A 23,664-nucleotide genomic window follows, 5' to 3' on the forward strand; every position below is an offset into this window, starting at 1 on the left:
TGAATGTTCACCACATTGAAGAATATGACTCATTAAAACCTTGTTAGTAAAAAACCCTATGGAAAAAACCAGGCGAAGGAAAAGGAGTACAATATTCTTATAATTCTTCAAGTTGCTCTTGGTATGTTAGGACTGCCTCGTTAAAAACCTTGCTAGTAAAACCCAGTAGGAAAAAACCTGGACGAAGGAAAAAAAGAGTACAATACACTAACACCCTTTTACAAGCATACTCCTCATGTCGATATCCTTCAGTTGACGCATTCCAATCCTGTGTATTAACTTCTCGAATGTTGAGGTTGATAATGATTTTGTGAATAAATCTGCTAGATTATCACTTGAGCGTATTTGTTGCACATCAATTTCACCACTCTTATGGAGTTCATGTGTATAAAAGAATTTTGGTGAAATGTGTTTAGTTCCATCTCCTTTAATATGACCCCCTGTTATTTGTGCAATGCATGCAACATTATCTTCAAATAATATTATCGGGTAATCTTTGATAGAGGAGAGTCCACATGATTCTCGAATATGCCGGATCATAGATCTTAGCCATATACATTCACAACTTGCTTCATGAATTGCTAGTATTGCTGAATGATTTGATGATGTGGCCACCGTTGTTTGTTTGACAGATTTCCATGAAATAGCAGTACCAGTGCAATTAAACACATACCTTGTTTGCGATCTACTTTTATGTGAATCTAAAAGATATCTTGCATCTGCATATCCAAGCAATTGTTGCTTTGATTTCCTTGGGTAAAATAGACCCATATCAGTAGTTCCGTGAAGATAACACAATATATGTTTGATACCACTCCAATGTCTTCGAGTTGGAGCGGAACTGTATCTTGCTAGTAAATTGATAGAAAAAACAATGTCTGGACGTGTACAATTGGCAAGATACATAAGTGCACCAATAGCATTAAGATATGGTACTTCAAGACCAAGTAATTCTTCATTTTTTTCACAAGGACGAAATGAGTTCTTTTTCACATCAAGTGATCCAACAACCATTAGAGAACTTAAAGGATGTGCTTTATCCATATAAAAACGCTTCAAAACTTTCTTAATGTATGTTGATTGATGTACTAAAACTCCATTTGGAAAATGCGCAATCTGCAGGCCCAAACAAAATTTTGTTTTTCCAAGATCTTTCATCTCAAATTCCTTTTTCAAGTAATTTGTTGTTCTTGTGAGCTCTTTAGGAGTTCCAACAAGATTTAAGTCATCAACATACACTGCAATAATTGCAAATTTGGTTTCTGATTTCTTAATGAAGATGCATGGACATATAAGGTTATTCACATACCCTTCTTTTAGCAAGTATTCGCTAAGGCGATTGTACCACATGCGTCCAGATTGCTTTAATCCATACAAAGATCATTGTAACTTGATTAAGTATATGCTACGAGACTTTGTACTATTTGCTTCAGGCAATTTAAATCCTTTAGGGATTTTCATGTATATATCATTATCCATAGATCTGTATAAATATGTTGTGATAACATCCATGAGACGTATATCTAGTCCCTTTGAGACTACCAAACTAATTAAGAAATGAAATATGATTGCGTCCATGAGGGGAGAGTATGTTTCCTCGTAGTCAATACCAGGTCTTTACGAGAAACCTTTTGCTACTAATCACGCTTTATATCTTATGATCTCATTATTCTCATTGCGGTTTCATACAAATACCCATTTGTACCCAACAGGCTTTACATCTTCAGGTGTTTGGACTACAGGTCCAAAAACTTCTCATTTTATTAATGAGTTTAACTCTGCCTATATAACTTCTTTCCATTTTGGCTAATCATTTCTATGTCGGTATTCTTCCACATTTCGTGTTTGGGATCTTCATAATTTCTTATGATATCAGAGACCACTTGGAAAGTGAAAATATTGTTAATAACAATATTATTTCGATCCCATTTTTCTCCCGTGTGTACATAACTTACTGAGATCTCACAATTTTTAGGTACCTATGCCTCTTCAAGGGCTTCTTGTTCAATATGTGCCTCTTCAGGGGCTTCTTGTTCAATATGTGCCTTTCCAGGGGCTTTTTGTATTATTTGTGCATCTTCTAGGGCTACAGATTTATCAATTTTAAACTGATTAATCGTTTTGATGGCCTCTTTTAGAGTGCCAAGTTTTTCTTGGGTTATCCTCTTCCAGGAAGTTACATCATTTGAGCTGACAGGTCTACCCCGCTTTAGGTATATCTTAGATTCATTTGTTAACTGTGCTGGAGTATTTGCAATCGAGATATATTACTGTCACTTTATTTGTATCAATGAATGCATCTGGTAGTTGATTTGCAAGATTTTGCAAATGAATGATTCTTCGAACTTCTAGTTCACATTGACTTGTGCGAGGATCAAGATGGGTCATAGTAGATGTCTTTCAACTAATTTCTCGTCGTTCTTCAAGAATCGACTTTTCTCTCCCTAATGATGGGAAAACACTCTCATTAAAATGACAATCCGCAAAACGAGCTGTAAAAACATTGACTGTCAAAGGTTTAAGATATCTTATGATAGATGGAGAATCAAAACCTACATAAATCCCAAGTCCTCGTTGAGGACCCATTTTAGTGCGTTGTGTAAGTGCAATTGGTATATATACTGCACAACCAAAGATTCGTAAATGAGAGATATTTGGTTGTTTTCCAAGCACAAGTTGTGAAGGAGAGTATTCATGGTAAGTTGTAGGTCGAATACAGACAAAAGCTGCAACATGCATAATAGCATGTCCCCAGGCAGAAGTAGGTAATTTGGTTTTCATTAGTAATGGTTGAGCTATTAATTGGAGACGTTTGATGAATGAATCTTCTAAACCATTTTGGGTATGAGTATGAGCAACAAGATGCTCAATATTTATCCATACTAACATGCAATAGTCAATGAACGTTTGAGAAGTAAATTTGCCAGTATTATCAAGATGTATTGTCTTAATTGGATAATCTGGAAATTGTGAGCCTAGTAGAAGCATCTATTAAGATCATAAAATAACGGAATGGTCCACATGGTGGATGGATAGGCTCACATATGTCCCCATGTATTTTTTCTAAAAAGACCGGTGACTCAGATATGACTTTAGTAAAAGATGGTCTGACTATCAATTTACCTTGTGAGTAGGCAACACATGAGTATTCATTGGGCAAAAGAATCTTTTGGTTCTTTAATGGATGCCCATGTGAGTGTTCGATTATTCGATGCATCATTGAAGACCCTAGGTGACCTAGCATGTCATTCCAAAGAACAAAAACTTTTGGGTCGTTGAACTTCTAGTTCACGACAACATATGATTCAATAGGCTTTATAGTTGTATGATATAACCCAGAGGAGAAAGCTGAGAGTTTTTCCATTATAAGCTTCTGGCCAAATATAATGGAAGTAATGTAAAGATATTCTATATTATCTTCATTCATAGTTTCAATATGATATCCATTTCTGCGGATATCTTTAAAACTGAGCAAATTTCTTCTGGATTTGCTAGAATACAAAGCGTCATTTATCTGGAATCTAGTTCCATTTGGTAGCGTTATGTTTGCTCTTCTAGAGCCTTCAACTAAGTTTGTAGTACCAAATATGGTACTTACATTAACTTTTATTAATGTCAAATCAAGGAAATATCTTTAATCTCAAAGAATTGTGTGCGTGGTTGCACAGTCTACGAGACATACATCATCCTCATTCATCTTAAAACCAAATAACACATGGATTTCAAATATAACTAAAAAAAACAAGGCATAATATAAATAACAAAAGAAAATTAGATGTAAATATAAGACATAATATCATTTGATATATAAAGTAACATCAATCAATGTTAATCTTCTCATCATTTATTAAATGGTTTGTTTTTTTCTCTAGGACCTCCCAAGAAATCAATGTCATAGTAAGTTAGGTCCAATCCATCACCATCGGTAAAGTTCATCTCTATCTTTTTTCTTTTTGCTTTTATTGATGTTTGGTAAAGGTCGACCAAATGTTTAGGCGTACGACAGGTACGCGACCAATGCCCCTTCATACCACATCTATAACAATTATTCTCATGGTTCTTAGGAGGTTTATCTTGTAAACACTTCCCATTTTCTTGTTGTGCTTCAGTATTGTTCCACTTCTTGTGGTGCAATGAGACTTTCATTTTCTGTGAATTTGATGAATTATTACTATAAGAACCATGGTATCGGGGATTTCTTCCACAACCACGACCATGTCCTCGTTCTTGTCCACGTCCACGAGTTTAGGACGATATTGCATTCACTTCAAGGAATGGTTTAAATCTAGTTGGACGAGGCTGGTGATTTCTCATCAAAAGCTCATTATAATTATTATTTTAAACCTTCATGGAGATGATGACAAAGGAAAATCAGTGTTTTTGCGTGATCTTGCAGGGATGCTTGATTTCCTTATTTGATCATAGCTCTAAGATTCATTGCATCAAGATGTATTTTAGCATCAAGGATCCAAGATAGATAGTTCTTTCCCGAAATGTCAAGTGCCACAAATTCAAGTTTTGTGAGATTCGACATTGTAAAATAACTTCATATATATGAAAAACAATATTATTTGAATCAGTTATAATAAATTGATAGCATTGGTATAACTTTGATTATAAACAAAATCAAATAATTTGTTTATAACTTTAACAATATATAACAAAACAAATCAACAATAATATAAATATGTAAAATTTTATTCTATATAAATAACTTCAAATTTAAGATCCGAAAATTTCTTTTAGAGTAATTCGTGCTGATAACGTGTTGTAAAATTAGGATAAATGCAAAGTAGAGATAAAATATATCTTACTTTAATAATATATATAATGGGAAGGAGGAATCAAAGAAGAGAGTTGAGAAAGTTGAGAGATTGAAAGATAGAGAGAATGAGAGAAAATAAGAAATTTCTTTCTTGCTTAGGGGATACATATTACAAGGGATGGGAAACTCTTTTATAGGCTTTCCAATTGGCTTCCATTAATATTCCCTTTAAAGAATATTAATGGAACTCATAAATAACATTAATGGTTTCCATTAATGAGTATTAATGGAAGTTATAAATAATACTTAATTAACATTTATTATAATTAATGTGGTGGCATTCATTACTTTAGTTATAATATTTAAAAATTAAAATTTCATTTAAAAACCAAAAAAATTAGTTTTAAATTAGAAATTTAAATTAAAATCATAATTTTAATTTAAAATTCATTTTTAAATAAAAAACTTATTTTAAAATCATAAATTTATTTAAAAGTGTAATGTTTTCATTAATTTAAATTAAAATCATAAGTTTTAAACATCATGAAGTAAAAAAATAATAAATATAAAAGAAAATAAATAATAATGAGATGATGTAACAAATAATTAAAAAAAATAAAATTTGGAAAGAATGAAGCAAAGGGGCGAGTGGGGTTGCGATGGGGGAAGAGTGTTCCGACTGAAAAAAAGGGGAAGGGTTTTTCCAGTGTGGGGTGTGGGTCTTGTTGGCGAGGGACAACAACAGTGGAAAAAAAAAAATTGAACTGGACAGTTCGGAAGGAACTGTTTGGTTTGCTGATTGGACCACTAGTTTAATAAGTCCAATTTCAGTTTGACCACTTTTAGCCCCAATTGATTAGACCAGATCGAAACCATGACTAGTCGGACCGACCGATCTGATCCGGTTTTTAAAACCATGGTTTATAGTATCATGTCTTTAGTAAATTTCAGAGTAAAAGTGTAGTGGTGGTTAACGTCAAATTATATTTTATGAAGAACAAACTTGTAGCAGATTTAACAAAGTGTATAGTGGTAACAAGGAGAAAATCATTAGTTGGGAATAAATAATAATTGCGGAAGATAAAACAACGAAGAGAGGAAGATTGGTTTTAAAAGGATATGCATGGTCTTCTAGATTCGTTATAATAATAATAATAATAATAAGAAAAGTATAAAAGAAAAGGAAGGACGCTGAGTAAGGAGGTGCAAGAAGAGGAAATACATAGAAGGGAAGGAAGAAAAACAAATGGATGGGTTGACTATGTTGCATCTCTGACGATTAGATAATGGAACAACCTCCGATCATAATGAATTTTCTCACATTGATAGTCTTCAATGTGGTGAATATTTCTATAGAGTTGCATTTTTAATCCAATGATTGGATTCTAGAGTACAGGTAGGGGTGTTTTTTCTCCAAATTTTAGCTTAATTTTTTTTTTTTCTAGAGCTTTTCATTTCACTTTTTTTTTTTTTTTTTTTTTTTTTTTTTTTTTTTTTTTTTTACCTTGAAAAAGACCTCCATAGAAGTGGATGAGTTGTTGAGTTGCAGTAAATCTTCATGTGGTTTTCATTTGGGTTGTCTTAAACATGTAAAATGATTCATTTTTCTTAAATGCTAAATAGGAAATAGGTGAAGGTTTATTGCAAAGTCAAAATATTAGAATTGTTGATATTTAGTTGTTGCTGGTTGTGATATAATTTATTGGATTATTATGATTGGTAAAATATTTTATTAGAATAAACTAACATGTTAGAAATTAATTGATAATGATAATAATATTGACTATCTTAGCGTGGAAGAAATTAATTTGTAATAATAATAATATTGACTATCTTAGTGTGGATCTTGTTGTGAAGCTTATTGTATATAATGGTATGATTATTGGTTGAGTAGGGATGATCATTGAACATGTATAGAAATTGAAAATGTGTTGTGGATTATTTGCAAAAATAGTATGAATTATATGATAGAAGGGTGTGTTATTGCACTCAAATGAGAAGACCCTAAAGAGAGCAATTTGTGAAAAAGAAAAGAACAGAAAAAATAAAAACAAAAAGAAATGGGAAATGAAAAGATCCTAGAGACACAAAAGTTTATTCTGAGAATACTTTGAATGAAGGCCTTCATTCAAAGTATTCTCAGAATAAACTTTTGTGTCTCTAAGATCTTTTATTTTAAAAATATCAATGTATGGACACACACATCCTTCAATGAAAGCTTGAAAATAAAATCGCGTTGTATGATTATGTGTACACGAGCATTATCATGAATATAAATTTTATATATTTGAGTTTTCTAATGTTTTAATTATGGTGAGTAATATACTTTTATATAGTTTAAATATTTTATAAGGTGAGTGTTTCAATGAATTGAAATTTCCTATGTTTTTTACTTGACATAAATACGTTAGGTTGTAAATATGCTAATATCATATAAATATTTTATGTTATTATCAAACTTTGGACATGTATGTCTTGTTAAAACTAAATTAGTGTTAATGAAAGGTAATTCTAGTATTTTAATGTTCATGTTAAACCCTTGATTAATTTAAGTTATTATACCTTTCCTCGGATGGAAATAGTACTATTATTGAGCAACGTCGAAATACTCATCCCTTTTTCCCTAAACATTTTTAGATGCAGTTATAGTTGATTAAAATATTAGTGTTTATTGGAGCTCTTGAAGAGGCTTTTCAATGGAAACTACAATTACCTTGATTCACTTGTAAGGATTCCAAATGTAATGGTATATATTTGAGTGGTATAGTGCAATTTATTATTGAAGTATTGTAATCTTTAACATCTACAACTAATTTTTTGTAGTAATTTAGACTTACCTAGATGATTCCTATAATATAACTATGAAGCATTATTTCATTTATTTTTTAAGATTAAATTATTTAGAGAAATTTGTTTGAGTAGTTTATTGTTAGTTTGGATAGAGTAACCCTTATGGTCAAACATTTGACCTAGGGTCACAGGTGGTGTTTTGGGTCACATGGAGATTGTGACACATATACTACAATTTTGGTTTTCATTTGTGATAGATTATTGTCATTTCAATTGGCTTACAATTTGAAGAAAAAAAAAAAACTTTAGGGTTTAGTTGAAAATAAAAAATGGAAAAGTATACTTTATGGTTTATTTTTTCAACCAATTTATTATTTAATAATTTACACTTTTTAATCTTTATTAGGCGAAAACAAATATAAATTCAAATAGATAAAGGATCAATTTAAAATATTAAAACTATTCTTTTATTTATTAAAAATATTTTTAAATACAATTTTCAAATATATAATTAATTATTATTAAAATATGAAAATTATTTTTATTATAGCATTTTTAAATATAAATCTCAAATATAAAATCTAAAAATCTTAAATATAAAATCCAATAAGTAAATATTAATTTTCCGTGATGATATCACAATGAAGAACATGCCTATCATTGCCAATTCTCCATTTATAATAGTATTTGTTTTAAGCTTATGCATTTCCAACTAAGGATGAAAATATTGGTTTTCACATATATGTCAATGACTTGGTTTTACGAATATATCGATAAATATTGATAGATATTTTGACACAAAATATCGGTGAAGAAAAAATTATAAAAACTTATGAAAAAAATTAGAAAACTTCTAAGAAATGATATAAGAAGTAATAATACCTATATTATAATTGAAATATGCAAAAATTGATATATAAATGATATAATTTATGATATTTTATAATAATAATAATAGGTGATATTTGAAAATGCATTTAATACTATTATGGGAAAAGAATCAAGGATCCCATAATTTGAGGATGAAATTTGATTGTATATAGAAGATTATTTTTGATTGATTGTAATTGATATGTTTGCACATAGATTCCTAGAATAGTCTAACCAATGCTTTGTATATATGCATCTTCTTCCCTTAAGTTGGTCCATTGAATACATAACAAATTTCCAGACTTCCAAAATACTCTGTTCTGCTTTGTTTTCTTTCATGGTATCAGAGCACCAAACTTGGTGACTCTGAATTCTTCCAAGCACTTCCGCAACCTATTTCCTCGTTACAACTGCTGCCATGGACATCAACAAAACGGGATTCACATCATCTAAGGATACCATAGAAGCTTTAGATCCCTTTTCTCTACACCACTCGGACCACCCAAGTATGGTACTTGTCTCCAAAGTACTTGAAGGAGATAACTACAACACATGGAGTTGGGCTATGAGAATCAGTTTGAGTGCTAAAGACAAAATTGGATTCTTCATAGGTTCCATTAAGCCACCCTCTTTGACTGATGATAGTTTTCCTTCTTGGCAACGTTGCAATGATATGGTGATCTCATGGTTATTGAATTCCATTCATCCAGACGTAGCCAGTAGTGTGATTTATGCCAAAACAGTAGCAGAAATATGGGCAGATCTATGAAAATGTTTTTCGCAAGGAAACGATTCAAGAATTTATCAGATCAAGCGAGACATTGTGGAACATAGGCAGGGGCAACAATCAATTTCAGTTTATTACACAAAGCTTAAAGCTTTTTGGGATGAACTTTCATCCTATCATGAAGTGTTATCCTGCTCTTGTGGAGGATTAGAGAAACTTAAGGAAATGGATGAAAAAGAGAGAGTTATACAGTTTCTCATGGGATTGAATGATAGTTATGCTGCCATTCGTGGACAAATCTTATTGATGCAACCTCTACCTAATATATGTCGAGTTTAATCACTTGTCCTTCAACAAGAAAAACAAGTTGAAGTTTCTCTCAGTCATGGGAACAAGAACCATTATGCCAAGCTTGCAGATCAGGACAATAAGGCGACTTCAGCACACCAGGTTCAAAAGTAAAAGACTCCACTGCACTGCTCTTATTGTGACCGTGATTATCCCAACATTGAGAAGTGTTACTACCTACGTGGCTTTCAAATTGGCCACAAGCTTCATGGGAAGAACGTGAAGCCTCCCAATCAATGTCACTCAAATGCAAACAATGTGAAAGTGGAAACAAATAAGGTTGTGGAGACAGAAGCAAAATTTTTTCCAACAAGTGATGGACCAAGGCTCATAGCTGAGGAATATAACCAATTAATGGCTATGATTCGGAAAAACAATGGTGGTAATTCACAACATTTTGCAAATGCCACAGGTATAAATATGCCATCATCCAAAATTATTCCAGATTGCCCACACTCAAATATGTGTTAGATTATTGATAGTGGAGCCACGGATCATGTGACTTCCTCAGCTGAATTATTAGATCCGAAAAATTTGCCTAGGACCACTACATTAGTTTGCCAAATGGTGGTCAAGCACATATTGAGTCAATTGGTTCATTGCATGTTACCCCCACATTAAACTTGGTGATGTACTCAAAGTTCCACAATTTCAAGTTAATTTACTATCGGTTAGTAAACTAACGCGGGCATTACAATGTATAGTGATGTTCTTTTCCGATTTTTGTGTTGTGCAGGACGCTACTAAGAGGAAGACGATTGGCCTGAGCAAGCAACATAATGGCCTCTACTACTTCACACAAGACCAAAATCCAACCTTGCCTTACGCCATTCACAAACATTCTGATCTTTGGCATCAACGTCTTGGGCACCCATCATCCGGTCCTCTTCAAGTTCTTGCTAAAATTAATCCTGAAATTTATTTTTATTCCAAGCATGTTTTTGAAATTTGCCCTTTAGCCAAACAAACTCGTTTGTCCTTTCCATCTAGTTTCATTTCTTCTCATGCACCTTTTGATTTGATATATTGTGATATTTAGAGACCACATCGAATAAATTCTCATTCTGGGGCTCGTTATTTCCTAACAATTGTTAATGATCATACTCGATATACTTGGATACATCTCATGAGTTTTAAATCTGAAACACAAGGGATATTGCAATCATTCATTTCTTGGGTGAAAACACAATTTAATCGTTGCATTAAAACTCTTCGAACTGATAATGGGATTGAAATTTCCTCCATGAAACAGTATTTGGATACTAAGAGGATCAATTACCATCATTCATGTGCTTACACTCTCCAACAAAATGGGGTGGTTGAGAGGAAACATCGTCACCTTTTAAATGTGGGAAGAGCTCTTCGTTTTCAAGCAAACTTGCCGTTAAAATTTTAGGGGGAAAGTATTCAAACTGCTTGCTATTTAATCAATCGCTTACCTACACCCCTTTTTTCTCAGAAATTGCCATACCAACTTCTTTATAACAAGCTACCTTCATATCATCATCTATGAACTTTTGGATGTCTTTGTTATGCCATCAATCTCTTACCCACACATAAATTGGATCAAAGAGCTCGTTGTTGCATATTTGTTGGTTATCCTCTTGGTCAAAAGGGTTATCGGGTTTATGATCTTGAAACTAATAAATTCTTTTCTTCCCGAAATGTTGTTTTTCATGAACATATATTTCTGTTCCACACTAATCCACAAGGAAAACAACATGATGTGGTCGTTCTTCCTTTACCACAAACCTCATAAGAACCCATAACCACAAAGACAACCAAACCCCAAGCCGATGATCAGTCTTTGTCTCCACCACCCTTACTTTCACCTCTTGAGTCTACCTCTAATGAACGTACACTTGATCTTGACACCATTGTGTCACCTCCACCTCCTACTACTCGTCGTTCTAACCGCATCAAGCAAGCAAATGTCCAACTCCGGAATTTTCATCTCTACCACACATCCAAGGTTGCTTCCATCCAATCTTCTTCCTTGTCAAGTACGTGTCCCATTTGACTCGGTATATTTTCTATGCACAACTCTCACCAAAAGATCGGAAATTTGTTTGTGCCATCACCACTCTTGTGGAACCTACAACTTATGAACAGGCAGTATTGGATCCAAAATGGCAGGAAGCTATGGCTGTAGAACTCCATGCTCTTAAACAAAATCACACTTGGACACTCACACCTCTCCCTTCCGGTCATCGTCCAATTGGGTGCAAATGGGTGTATAAGATCAAATATAACTTTGATGGCATAGTTGAGCGATACATAGCTCGGTTGGTGGCGAAAGGCTTCACTCAACACGAAGAGATTGACTATAAGGAGACCTTTTCTCCTGTGGCTAAGTTAACTACAATCCGATGTTTACTTGCTATAGCTGTTGTCCGACACTGGTCACTTCATCAAATGGATGTTCAAAATGCCTTTCTCCATGGTGATTTGCTTGAAGAAGTCTATATGCAACTGCCGTCCAATTTTCGTCGACAGGGAGAGACACCTATGGTATGTCGACTCAACAAGTCATTATATGGGCTTAAACAAGCCTTCTGTAGCTGGTTTTAGAAAATTTCTGCCACCATTCAACAAGATGGTTTCCATCAATCAAGGGCTGATTATTCACTTTTCACAAAGATCTCTGGTAATTCTTTCACAACCGTGCTCATCTATGTAGATGACATGATATTTTGCTCGTTCTACTGATGGTATTTTGATATCCCAACGAAAATACACTCTTGATATCTTAGATGAAGTAGGTTTTCTTGGGGCCAAACCATTGTCGACACCTATGGAAGAAAATAATAAACTTTTGCCCACAGTAGGAGATTTATTGAAGAATCCATCCATTTACAGAAGATTGGTCGGAAAACTCATTTATCTTACCATTACAAGGCCAGAGATAAGTTATTCAGTTCACATTTTAAGCCAGTTTATGCAAGAACCAAGAAAGCCTCATTTGGATGTTGTTCATCATCTTCTGCGGTATCTGAAAGGTGCACTTGGACAAGAATTATATTTTCCTGCCAAAGGAAATTTGCTACTAAGAGGATTTTGTGATGCAGATTGGGCTCGATGTTCGATCACAAGACGATCTATGACTGGATATTGCATTTTTCTTGGAGAAGCTCTTATTTCATGGAAAACCAAGAAACAGACTACAATGTCAAGGTCATAAGCTAAATCAGAATATCGAGCAATGGCTTCCATTTCATGTGAACTTACATGGCTCAAGTATTTGTTGGATGACTTGCTGGTAGAACACTCGCAATTAGCCAAACCGTTCTGTGATAGTAAAACAGCACTCCATATTGCTGCTAATCTAGTTTACCATGAACGTACCAAGCATATAGAAATCGATTGCCATGTTGTTCAAGAACGAATTCAATCAGGTGCCATAGTAACTGCTCATGTTCCATCGTCTTGCCAGCTTGCTGATTTGTTCACCAAGCCACTTAATTCATCAATTTTTCAGTCCCTTCTCAACAAGTTTGGTGTTCTTGACATACACGCTCCAACTTGAGGGGGAGTATTATGGGAAAAGAATCAAGGATCCCATAATTTGAGGATGAGATTTAATTATATATAGAAGATTATTTTTTATTGATTGTAACTTATACGTTTGCACATAGATTCCTAGAATAGGCTAACCAATACTTTGTATATATGCATCTTCTTCCCTTAAGTTGATCCATTGAATACACAACAAATTTTCAGACTTCCAAAATACTTTGTTCTGCTATGTTTTCTTTCAAATACTAAAATGATAATTTGTAGAATTTGAAAATAAATTTAATAATAAAATGATAATTTGTATACAATTCATGATTTTTCTATTTTTTTTTATAATGAATTAAGTGGAATTTGGAAAAAAAAATATAGTTATTAAAACTTTACTTTAATATTTTAATTTTTAAAATATACATCAAATTAAAGTGTAAACATAAAATATATAAAATGTAGGCCATTATATTACCAATTAACGTGTTTGCATGACGGAGTATGGTCTTACTTTTGAACTCTAGGCCAACAATTTGACCATCGATGAATGGATGAAATATGGGAAACTCGCAAAGAAATTGCAATAAATAGAAATATGTATCGAAATATCGTTTGGTTGATATATCTTTCTGAATATCATGCCGATAATTCTTGATTTTCTTAACATTGTTTCCAACATAGTATTTCCTATTTCAAATTTAAATAAAATTGAAGAAGAGAAAAGAAAAAATCAGGGGCGTTTAACTTCTTTTTCCCTTATATTTTTCTTTCTTTTCCGTTTTCCAATTCCTTGTCTTTTTCCTCATAGTTTCTAAGATCGAATGGAGCTTTAGTAGCCCTTACTGATATATAACGAATTTATTGAAGCTGAGAATTTAACTTGTAGTTAGGATCCTACACTTCTAATATTATTCCTCTCAAATCATAACTTATTTACATTTCTCTGTTTCTCATTGGTGATTGGGGTTTAAGCCTTGCACCCATTTTAACATTCCAATTTCTCTCATTTCCTTTTTTTTTTTTTTTTGGATTTTTAAGAAAATGTTTGGTTTTTGGAAAATTTAAGGAAAAATGTAAAGGAAAAGAAATAAAAAGAAAAAATAAAATAAAATAAAAAATATAAGAAAATAAAAAAAATTAAAGTCAATACATTATTTTTATATGTTATTTTAATTTCATTTGCTTATTTTAACTCTTTTATATAAAGATGAGAGTGCATGAGTTTTTAGTTAATTTTAATTATATTTTATTTTATTTTTCCTTTTTTCATAATCTTCTTGGAACAAACATAACTTCAAAGTTAAAAAAAAATGTTTGTTGACAATGAAAGTGGAGAGTTACATCCAGAGTTAGCATTTTTTTTCTTGACAACCAAGCACACCCAAAAAAAAAGAAAAAAAGAAAAATAAAAGTTAGGAAATATATTTGAAAATGGGAGAACTATGCAGAAAAAAATAAAAAGCACTTGGGACAGAACCACAACTCCCTGATCAAAGACACTTAACCAAGAGAAATAAAGTAGTTAAGAAGAAAATAAGAAGTAAGATGCAGAAGACTAAATGAGAGAGAGACCTTTGTTATCTTAAACGCAAGATAAGTGGTGCAGTTTAAATGAGATGTCTCCCCACATGTTATGGGCCATGGCCATGCGATTTAGGCAGAGCAGATGCTAATTTCTATTATTTCTTTATCTCAGAAGTTCTAATGAAATATTTTGAAAAAAAATCTAAAATTAAAATAAATATCTAACAATCCCTATGCGCCAAGAATTGTAGTGCCAATCAAAATCCAAATTAAAGAAGGTATCCGATTTTAGGAGTTTTGCAGCTCTTAGTTGTGGATCCTATTGGAGTATGCCATTATGAACAACACATTTGACTTTTCAATGGTTGTTGCTCATTCAAGAATTCTTATTCCTCCTCTCGATTCTCAACTGGACTTTTTCATTGTTGTTATATTTTTCCTTAATTAAAGCGTAGCTAAAATCTTAGCTTAGGTAGACTAATACTCCACACCATAAAGGATTTCACAAAAACTATCTACAGGTGGTGATATTCTATGTCCTTTTGCTCAACCATCTAAGTAGAGAGTATCTACTTCCAAGACCTCCTAAGAGAAAAGCTGAAATCTTCTACTCTAGTGACTCACTAATTTCATTTGTTTGATAATGGCAATGTGAAAAGGGTATGCAGGATCAACTTTTCTTTCACACTTTCATTCATTGTCCCCCAATTCTGTTTCCATTCACCTCAATGGGCTAAGCAACAGTCTACACTGGAAAAATCCTCCCTATTGACTAATAACTCATCCCAAATCATAAGTTGATCATAGACTACCTGAATTGGTCATCACAGAATTACCTCCTCACAATAAGGATTTTTTATTTTTCATGAACTGTTAATTATTTTCTTCCTTTTTTTGTATTATTCTTGGAGTTTATATATCTATAATGCATGTCAATGAAAGTGTGGTGCATTTTATTCACTTGAGTTCTTATAATTCTTATGGTATCAGAGCTGGAACTCATCCCAAATCATAAGTTGATCATAGACTACCTGAATTGGTCATCACAGAATTACCTCCTCACAATCAAGATTTTTTAATTTTCATGAACTGTTAATTATTATTATTATTATTTTGTATTATTCTTGGAGTTTATATATCTATAATGCATGTCAATGAAAGTGTGGTGCATTTTATTCACTTGAATTCTTATAATTCTTATGGTATCAGAGCTGGAAGCTTTCACGAGCAATCTTCATCTTTGTTCTCTTCTTTTTGTTGAAGTAAAAAGAGAATTATTAAGAAATAATGGCTTGACTTTTCCTTTGATTAAGAATGAATATATATACACAAAACCTAAAACAGAAAAATAGGAAACAATCCTAGAATTAGGGGGTTACAACAAAATAGGAAATAATCCTAGAATTAGGAGATTACAAAAAAATAGGAAAATACAACTAATTACAAGAATTTAAAAATAGAAAGAAAATCTATTGTAATGAATTCTCTAATATGCCATCTCAAGATGAAGCTCCGAAGGAGACGCCAATCTTGACCCGTAATTCTTGGAAGCGGCTTCGTGGAAGCGGTTTAGTAAGAGCGTCGACAAGTTGATTTGTTGAGGAAACATGAGTAACATGAAGAGCACCTGATTGAACTTGATCCCGAATAAAGTGATAGTCAATTGCCACATGTTTTATGCACGAATGAAAGACTAGATTAGAACAAAGATAAGTGGCACCAACATTGTCACAATAGATAACAGGCGGTGTAGGAAGAGTGACGCCAAGCTCTGTGAGAAGGGAACAAATCCAATTGATTTTTGAAGTAGTAACGACAACTGATCGATACTCAACCTCTGTGGATGACCGAGCAATTGTATGCTGTTTCTTGGATGACCAAGAAATTGGATGATGACCAAGATAGACAATATAGGCACTCGTAGAGGTATAGTTGTCTTTGTTGCCAACCTAATATGCATCTGAGAAGGCATGAAGAGAAAGTGTATTTGCCTTATGAAGAAATAATCCATGAGTCAATGTGCCACATAGATATCGAAGCAGTCGTTTTGCAGCATTCCAATGTTCAGACGTTGGGCAATGCATGAATTGGGATAGCTTGTTAACAACATATGATAGGTCTGAGCGAGTGAGACGAAGATACTGTAGACTACCAACAAGGGTTCTATATTCTGTGCAGTTAGTCAGATTTGTACTTGAATGAAGTGTGAGATTTCTATCTGTAACAAGTGGTGTAGCAACAAGTTTTGCACCAGACATTTTTGTCTAGGCAAGAAGATAAAAAATGTAGCATATTTGAGTAAGCAACACACCAGATGGAGTGGTAAGAACCTCAATGCTGAGAAAGTAGGATAAGACCCTAAGATTCTTGATTGAAAATCTATGTGCCAGGAGGTCAATGTAGCGCTGAGTAATATTGGTGTTGGTACTCGTGGTAATAATGTCATCTACATAAACAAGTAGATATATAGTAATGTCACTTGAGTGGAGAATGAATAGAGAAATGTCTGCATGAGAGTTTGTGAACCTAAACTCAATGAGGAGCTGGCGAAGTTCAAGATACCAAGCCTGTGGGGCCTACTTGAGTCCATATATAGTCTGCTTTAATTTGCATACATGTGTTGGATTGTCTCTATCAATAAATCCTGGAGGTTGGGCCATGTAGACATCTTCGAAAAGATGGCCTTGAAGAAAGGCATTATTAATATCCAACTGTCGCAACTGCTAACCTTTACTGACTGCCAGGCTTAGAACAAGTCGTATTGTTGTTTGCTTGAAAATCGGACTAAAGGTGTCATGATAATCCATGCTAGGTTGCTGATGAAAACCTTTGACAACTAATCTGGCTTTGTACCTATCAATAGAGCCATCAGGAAGCTATTTAATACGAAAAACCCACTTATATCCAACAAGATTCTGCATAGAAGTAAATGGAACAAGCTCCCAAATTCCATTCCGAACAAGAGCATCAAATTCATCATTCATAGTTTGTCTCCATTTGGGATCGGTTGAGGCTTGGTTAACAGTATGAGGCTCAATGTCTGATGGTTGAGAAATGACAGCAGTGAGATTCATCTTGGTTAGGGGTTTGTGGATGTTTTTTATTGGCTCTAGTGGTCATGGGATGGGTATTTTGATGGGTGGGTGGAGTTGTGGTTGAAACAGAAGAGGTCTCAGAATCCCTTTGTGGAGGCATATTGAGTGAGCCAATTGAAATGGTTAGAGTTTGGATTAGGGAAAGCCAGTTGGAAATGATCTTTGGGGTGGGACGAGCTAGATGGGATTGCTTAGTGGTAAAGGGAAAAGAGTTTTCAAAAAATTTGACATGACGAGAAATATATGTTTTAGAAGTGGACAGATCAAGACAGATATAGGCACTTTGTGTTGAAGAGTAACCAAGAAAAACAGAAAGAGTGGAACGAGAGTCAAGTTTATGTTGAGAATAAGGACAAAACCACGGATAACATAAGCAACCAAACACCCGAAGTTTAGTGTAGTTGGGTGGAGACTCAAAGAGTTTGTCAAAAGGAGATGGGAGATGTAGTGTGGGTGTGGGCATATAGTTGATGAGATATACAGCAATGGCAAAGGCGTAAGTCCAATAAATTAGAAGCATTGATGCATGAGTAAGAAGAAATAGACCGGTTTCAACAATATGGCTGACGTCGTTCGGAAAAAACATTATGTTCAGGTGTATGTGGTGGTGTAGTAAGATGGGATATACCATTGGTGGAGAGAAAATTATTGAGGGCTTGATATTCGCCACCATTATCTGAATAGAGGGTAACAATCCGGTGTTTAAATTTGTTTTCGACTAATGCCTTGAAGCGCACAAAGACATCATACACATGGGATTTCTTTTTAAGTGGATAATACCAAATATATTGTGTATAATGATCAACAAAAATAACATAGTACTGAAAACCATCAACAAAAGAAACATGAGAAGTCCATACATCAGAAAAAAGAAGTTTAAGTGGATGGAATGAGGTTAAGGTAGAAGAAGAAAATGGAATTTTATGACTTTTATTACATGAACAGGCATTACAATGTGTGGAAGAGGATATCGGACTAGACAATGGTAAAGAAAACTTGGAGACAATATTTTTCATAATAGTAAATGATGGATGACCTAGTCTAAAGTGCCACTCGGACGAAGTGGTCTTGACATTAGAAAATGCAAGCAACGGTGAAAAGGTAACATAAGGAAATGTAGTCAGCCACTCATATACGCCATCTTTAGGTTCACCCATCAAAAGGATTGACCCCGTGTTTAGATCCTTCACCTGAAAAGTACAGCGTGAGAATTCAACAAAAACATGGTTATTAGTGCAAAATTGATAAATTGAAATTAAGTTTTTTTGCATGGAAATGACACAAAGGACGTTTTGTAAAGTAAAGGTGCGAGAGGAAGTAGTTATGATGGTAGAACCGGTATGTGTGATGGGAAGGTCCGATCCATCGCCGATCATGATATCATCAGATCCTTGATACGGGCTATGAAGAGAGAGATTGCTCAAGTTAGACGTAACGTTGTGAGATGTTCCACTATCCAGCAGCCAAGTAGGAGTAGTGTTGTTGCCGAGAACAACATGATTGGCTTGTGGTTACTAGGGTGTGAAGGGGCGATATCCCTGAGTGCCTTAAGGACAAAGTGTTGGGGATTGTTGATTAGTGACAAGTCGAAACATTGGGCATCGTTTGGTAGTGTGTCCTTGAATACCACATGCTTAACAACGACCCAAATAAGGTTTGGGTTGACATTGATCATGAGGAGAAAATGCAGTGGTAGGGCCTAGTTGTTGTGTAGTGGTGGCTGGTGGACGCCAATTTGGATGATTCCGAAAGGCTGTGGGATTTGTCGTTGCTGGTAGTGATAGAGGAGATGGTTGAGCGGTTTAAAGAGATGCTTATTTGTTGAGAAGTTTCTCATGGAGTTCAACAAAAGAAATTGATATGTCACGAGCATTAATTGCATCAATGACGGATTTGTATTCACCACTTAGTCCTTCAAGAACCTAATCAATAAGATTCTCATCAACAATTGGCTTCCCCAAAAGGGCAAGTTCATCGACATGAGTCTTTATCGCCTGCATATATTCACTAATTGATTTTGAGCCCTTGGTACACCGCTTTAATTGTTCCTTCAATTGTTTAATATGACCACGAGATGGTTTGACATAGGTATTGGCTAAGGTTTGCCATACATCAAGGGAAGTGGTGGTATGGGCAATAAGCGGTTGTAGTGAAACAGAGATAGCACCAAGGAGAGCGCTAAAGATGATATGATCCTGACGCTTCTAGGTTGTGTATGTCGGATTTGGGGATGCAACACCAGTGATGGTGACGGTGGGTGGTCGTGGAGTATGAGTGCCATCAATGAAGTGAGGAAGATTATAACCTTCAAGAAGAGATTGGATTTGAAGGCTCCATGTGAGATAATTAGTGGATGACAATTTGGTAATATTTGAGAGATTGATTGTAAGAAGGGGATGTTAAGGATCTTGAGAGTTTTGGATGATGATAGGATCATTAGTGGAAGAGAGGGATGCACCGGAAGCCATTAAGATGATTGGTTGTAGATTTCTTCTCCTGTTTCTGGGAAAAAAAAAGGAAGAAAATACGCCCAAGAAGATTAGGCTCTTGATACCATGTTGAAGTAGAGAGAGAATTATTGAAAAACAATGGCTTGAATTTTCCATTGATTAAGAATGAATATATATACACAAAACCTAAAACACAAAAATAGGAAACAATCCTAGAATTAGGGGATTAGAACAAAAATAGGAAAGTACAACATATTACAAGAATTTAAAAATAGAAAGAAAATCTATTATAATGTATTCTCTAATATTTTTCTCTAGCTTGTTTGTGTCCTTCAATCATCCTCATTGAAACCATGGTTACAGGAACCCCTCTCACTATTGTGGTGAAGGTTGGAACTCCTAATCCCAACATGTTAATCTCCATCAATGCCTTGCTTATGAAACTTACTCCAAATATTTATCTATCTTGGCTTGTGCTATTCATTCATTATTTTTGGGATAGGATCTATTAGGGTATCTTGAGGAAAGGTCTCTATGTCCATCATCAAGTACCATCACCAAAAAAGAAACACGGGTACATAACCCAATTTATTATCTTTGTATACAATAAGATAGTCTCTTACTTCATGTGATCTGTGCACCACGTTATAAAGTCGTTATACCTCTTGTCTCTGCTACCATGATGTCTCATCAAGCATGGACCAAGCTAGCAACTTTGCCAATTGGTCTAAAACTCAAATCATGGGTCTCAAGGACAAGTTGACCTTTGCAACCAAAGGCGACAAAATCATTATAAGTAGATGCACATGATAAAGTGCAGAATCAATGTTTTATCTCTTATCAATGTTCATATTGATGATAATGATCTTCAACTTCATGTTCTTTTTGGTCTTAGGAAGGAGTATAAAAATGTATGGGTTTGTAATTGTTAGTCTTTCAAGACCTTTGAAGAGCTTCATGATGCATTGATTGAACAAGGAAGCTTCCTCCAAGGAGAAGCACAATTGGACATGCAACTCACCTTTCACTTTCAATTACTCTCAAAAGGTGGTCAATTTGAAGACATCATGAATCCATTTTATTATATGGGTGAGGACACCAAAACTTCAACCATATCTGCTCCAAGCCTTGATTTAATGTGGTGTGTCAACTTTGTGACAAACCTGGTCACAATGCTAAGAAATACTATCAAATTTGAGAATATCCTCCTTGATTACTACTAAAAAAAAAAAATGCCATTTTATAGCTTGTAATTAACTCTTTTAAACACTTTTGAGTAGTAGTTATTGCCTTTTAACTCAATTGGCATGCTAAGGACCCTTGCAATTGTTTCTAATTAAATTGTGTTAAGTTTTGGTGTTTTTGATAGCTTTTTTATCACCAAAGCAATCCAAGAATGAGGGAGATCTTTGTATAGTTCAAGGCAAACCAAGTTGAAGCTCAAATTCATGAAGAAACTAAGCTTTGGAGCTTCATAACCCTTTTCCAAGACCAAACGAGGATGCAAGGAGGAAAAGCACAGAAGAAATCAACCATCCAACAATTTCGCAAGTTGTAAAATCCAACTTGCGAGATTTTCGCAACTTGCGAAATAGGAAAGGGAAAGGAATCGCTGCAGAACAGAGAGCTGATGAGTTGCAGGACAATTTCGCAAGTTGCGAAATGGATAATTTTAACTTGCGAAATTTTCGCAAGTTGCATTTGAACTTGCGAAATCCACCTGTAATTTGAGATATTTGCGCACTAACTCCGTTTGATATTTATCTTCAGATATTTGTGTATAAATCCCTATTTTCTTTTTGTAACCCACCAATGACAAGTTTCCTTGGTTGGGAAGTTAGTAGGAGGGGTGAATAGCTTCTCTATATAATCTATTGTAATTTTCTTTTAAAAGAGTCTCTCGGGAGTTTTTCTAAGGGACGACACTTTGTATAGTTTTTCAAAAAGTAATACACAGAGCTTTGCTCTGCCTTACCTACTCATTTTGTTTTCTCTTTTATTTTTATTTCTAGCAAATCAAACTCTGAGGATGTTTTCCCAGAGGATGAGTGGCTAGGCTTTTTGTTTTCTTGGAGTGAAGGAAGCTAGTTAAGGTTCCGAATACAAAAGTGGAAGTTTTGTTGTTTCAATTTTTAATGAAGAAAAAGTGTGACCCATTATTGGTTTTTTATCTTTTTAGTTAACTTAAAATTCCTTAAAATTCACCTGGGCCAACACTTGGTAAGGCAAATGGTCTCCGTCCATTGAGATACCCTAGTTTATCTCTTGCGAGCCTCTAAAAGGTGGTTTAAAGGTAGGATTATCTAGAATAGCCAACACTTGGTAAGCTTTTGGACTCCTAGGAGACATCCATTAGTTATCTCTTGCGAGCTTTGGATGGGTAATTCAAGGTTAAGGATCACCCTGAATGGCCAATACTAGGTGAGAGGGATGAACCATTGCAAGATGATTCAGTGACAGGGATTTAGTGTTTGAACCCATTAAGGGGAAGCATCTGTACCACACCGGTTCAGGAAATAACTATACGTTAAATCCCCAATGCGAGAAAAAGATCCAAGTGACCGGAATCTCCCTTTTTGTATAAGGAACCTGAGCTTAGTGATCTAAAACTCTAAGAAACACTTTTCTTTGTAAGTAATTTCAGTTACTTTATTATTGGTTACACTTAAAACCAAACTTTTCAAACATATTTATGTTTTCTTTTAAAACTAACCTTGAAAAGAAAAAACACCAATTCAGTTTTTGAACTAATATCAATTGTAATTTGAAAACCCACCCCTGTGGACGATCCAAGAGCCACTATGCTATGCTAGCTAATGCTACCCTAGTATATGGTGAAATCGGTTTATAAATTTTGTTGATTACTCCTGTCTGAGGATTGAAATCAGAGTACACCAGTTGATTGAACACCAATCAATAGGACATACACCAGTTGGGCACGAATCACTCCTAAAGCACCACAAGCCAATTATACCAAACCACATGGAGAATTCAATGCTCAAAACTAGTCGATCAACCCAGACATCTTATTGTGTCACTTTTGACCTTAACAACATTGTAATTCATTTTGAGTATAATGGGAATGATGATATTATCATCGATGATGGTACTAACCTTCCAATTTTTCACATAGACTCCGTGATTCACCTCACCAACCATAAGTTTTTCTTTACATAACATGTTTTGTGTTCTATCAATGCAAAAATTCTTGTTTTTGTTTCTTAATTGTTCAAGACGAGCATTGTTGTGAAGGATTTCAGCATGGGGGCACAACTCATTAAAGGTCGAAGCAAGGACAATGTATATGAGTGGCTTGGGTATTCCACCACCCAAGTTTCTAATTTGCAAGGCTACGTTAGCACCAAGTCTACTTTCCAAGAAGGCATAATTCTTGTTCATCCTTCTATAAAGATTCTACACAATCTAGTATCTCATAAAAGTATCAAAGTGTCATCCTCTTCTTATACTTTATATTAGAATTCTTGTCTTTGCAATAAATGTCATCATTTTTATTTAGGTGTCTCTTCTTTTACTAGCAGAAAAATTGACTTAATATATAGATGTTTAGGCCCTGCTCCCATACCTTTTGTT

The sequence above is a fragment of the Vitis riparia genome, chromosome 14, assembly GCF_004353265.1.
Source record: "Vitis riparia cultivar Riparia Gloire de Montpellier isolate 1030 chromosome 14, EGFV_Vit.rip_1.0, whole genome shotgun sequence".
NCBI lineage: Eukaryota > Viridiplantae > Streptophyta > Magnoliopsida > Vitales > Vitaceae > Vitis > Vitis riparia.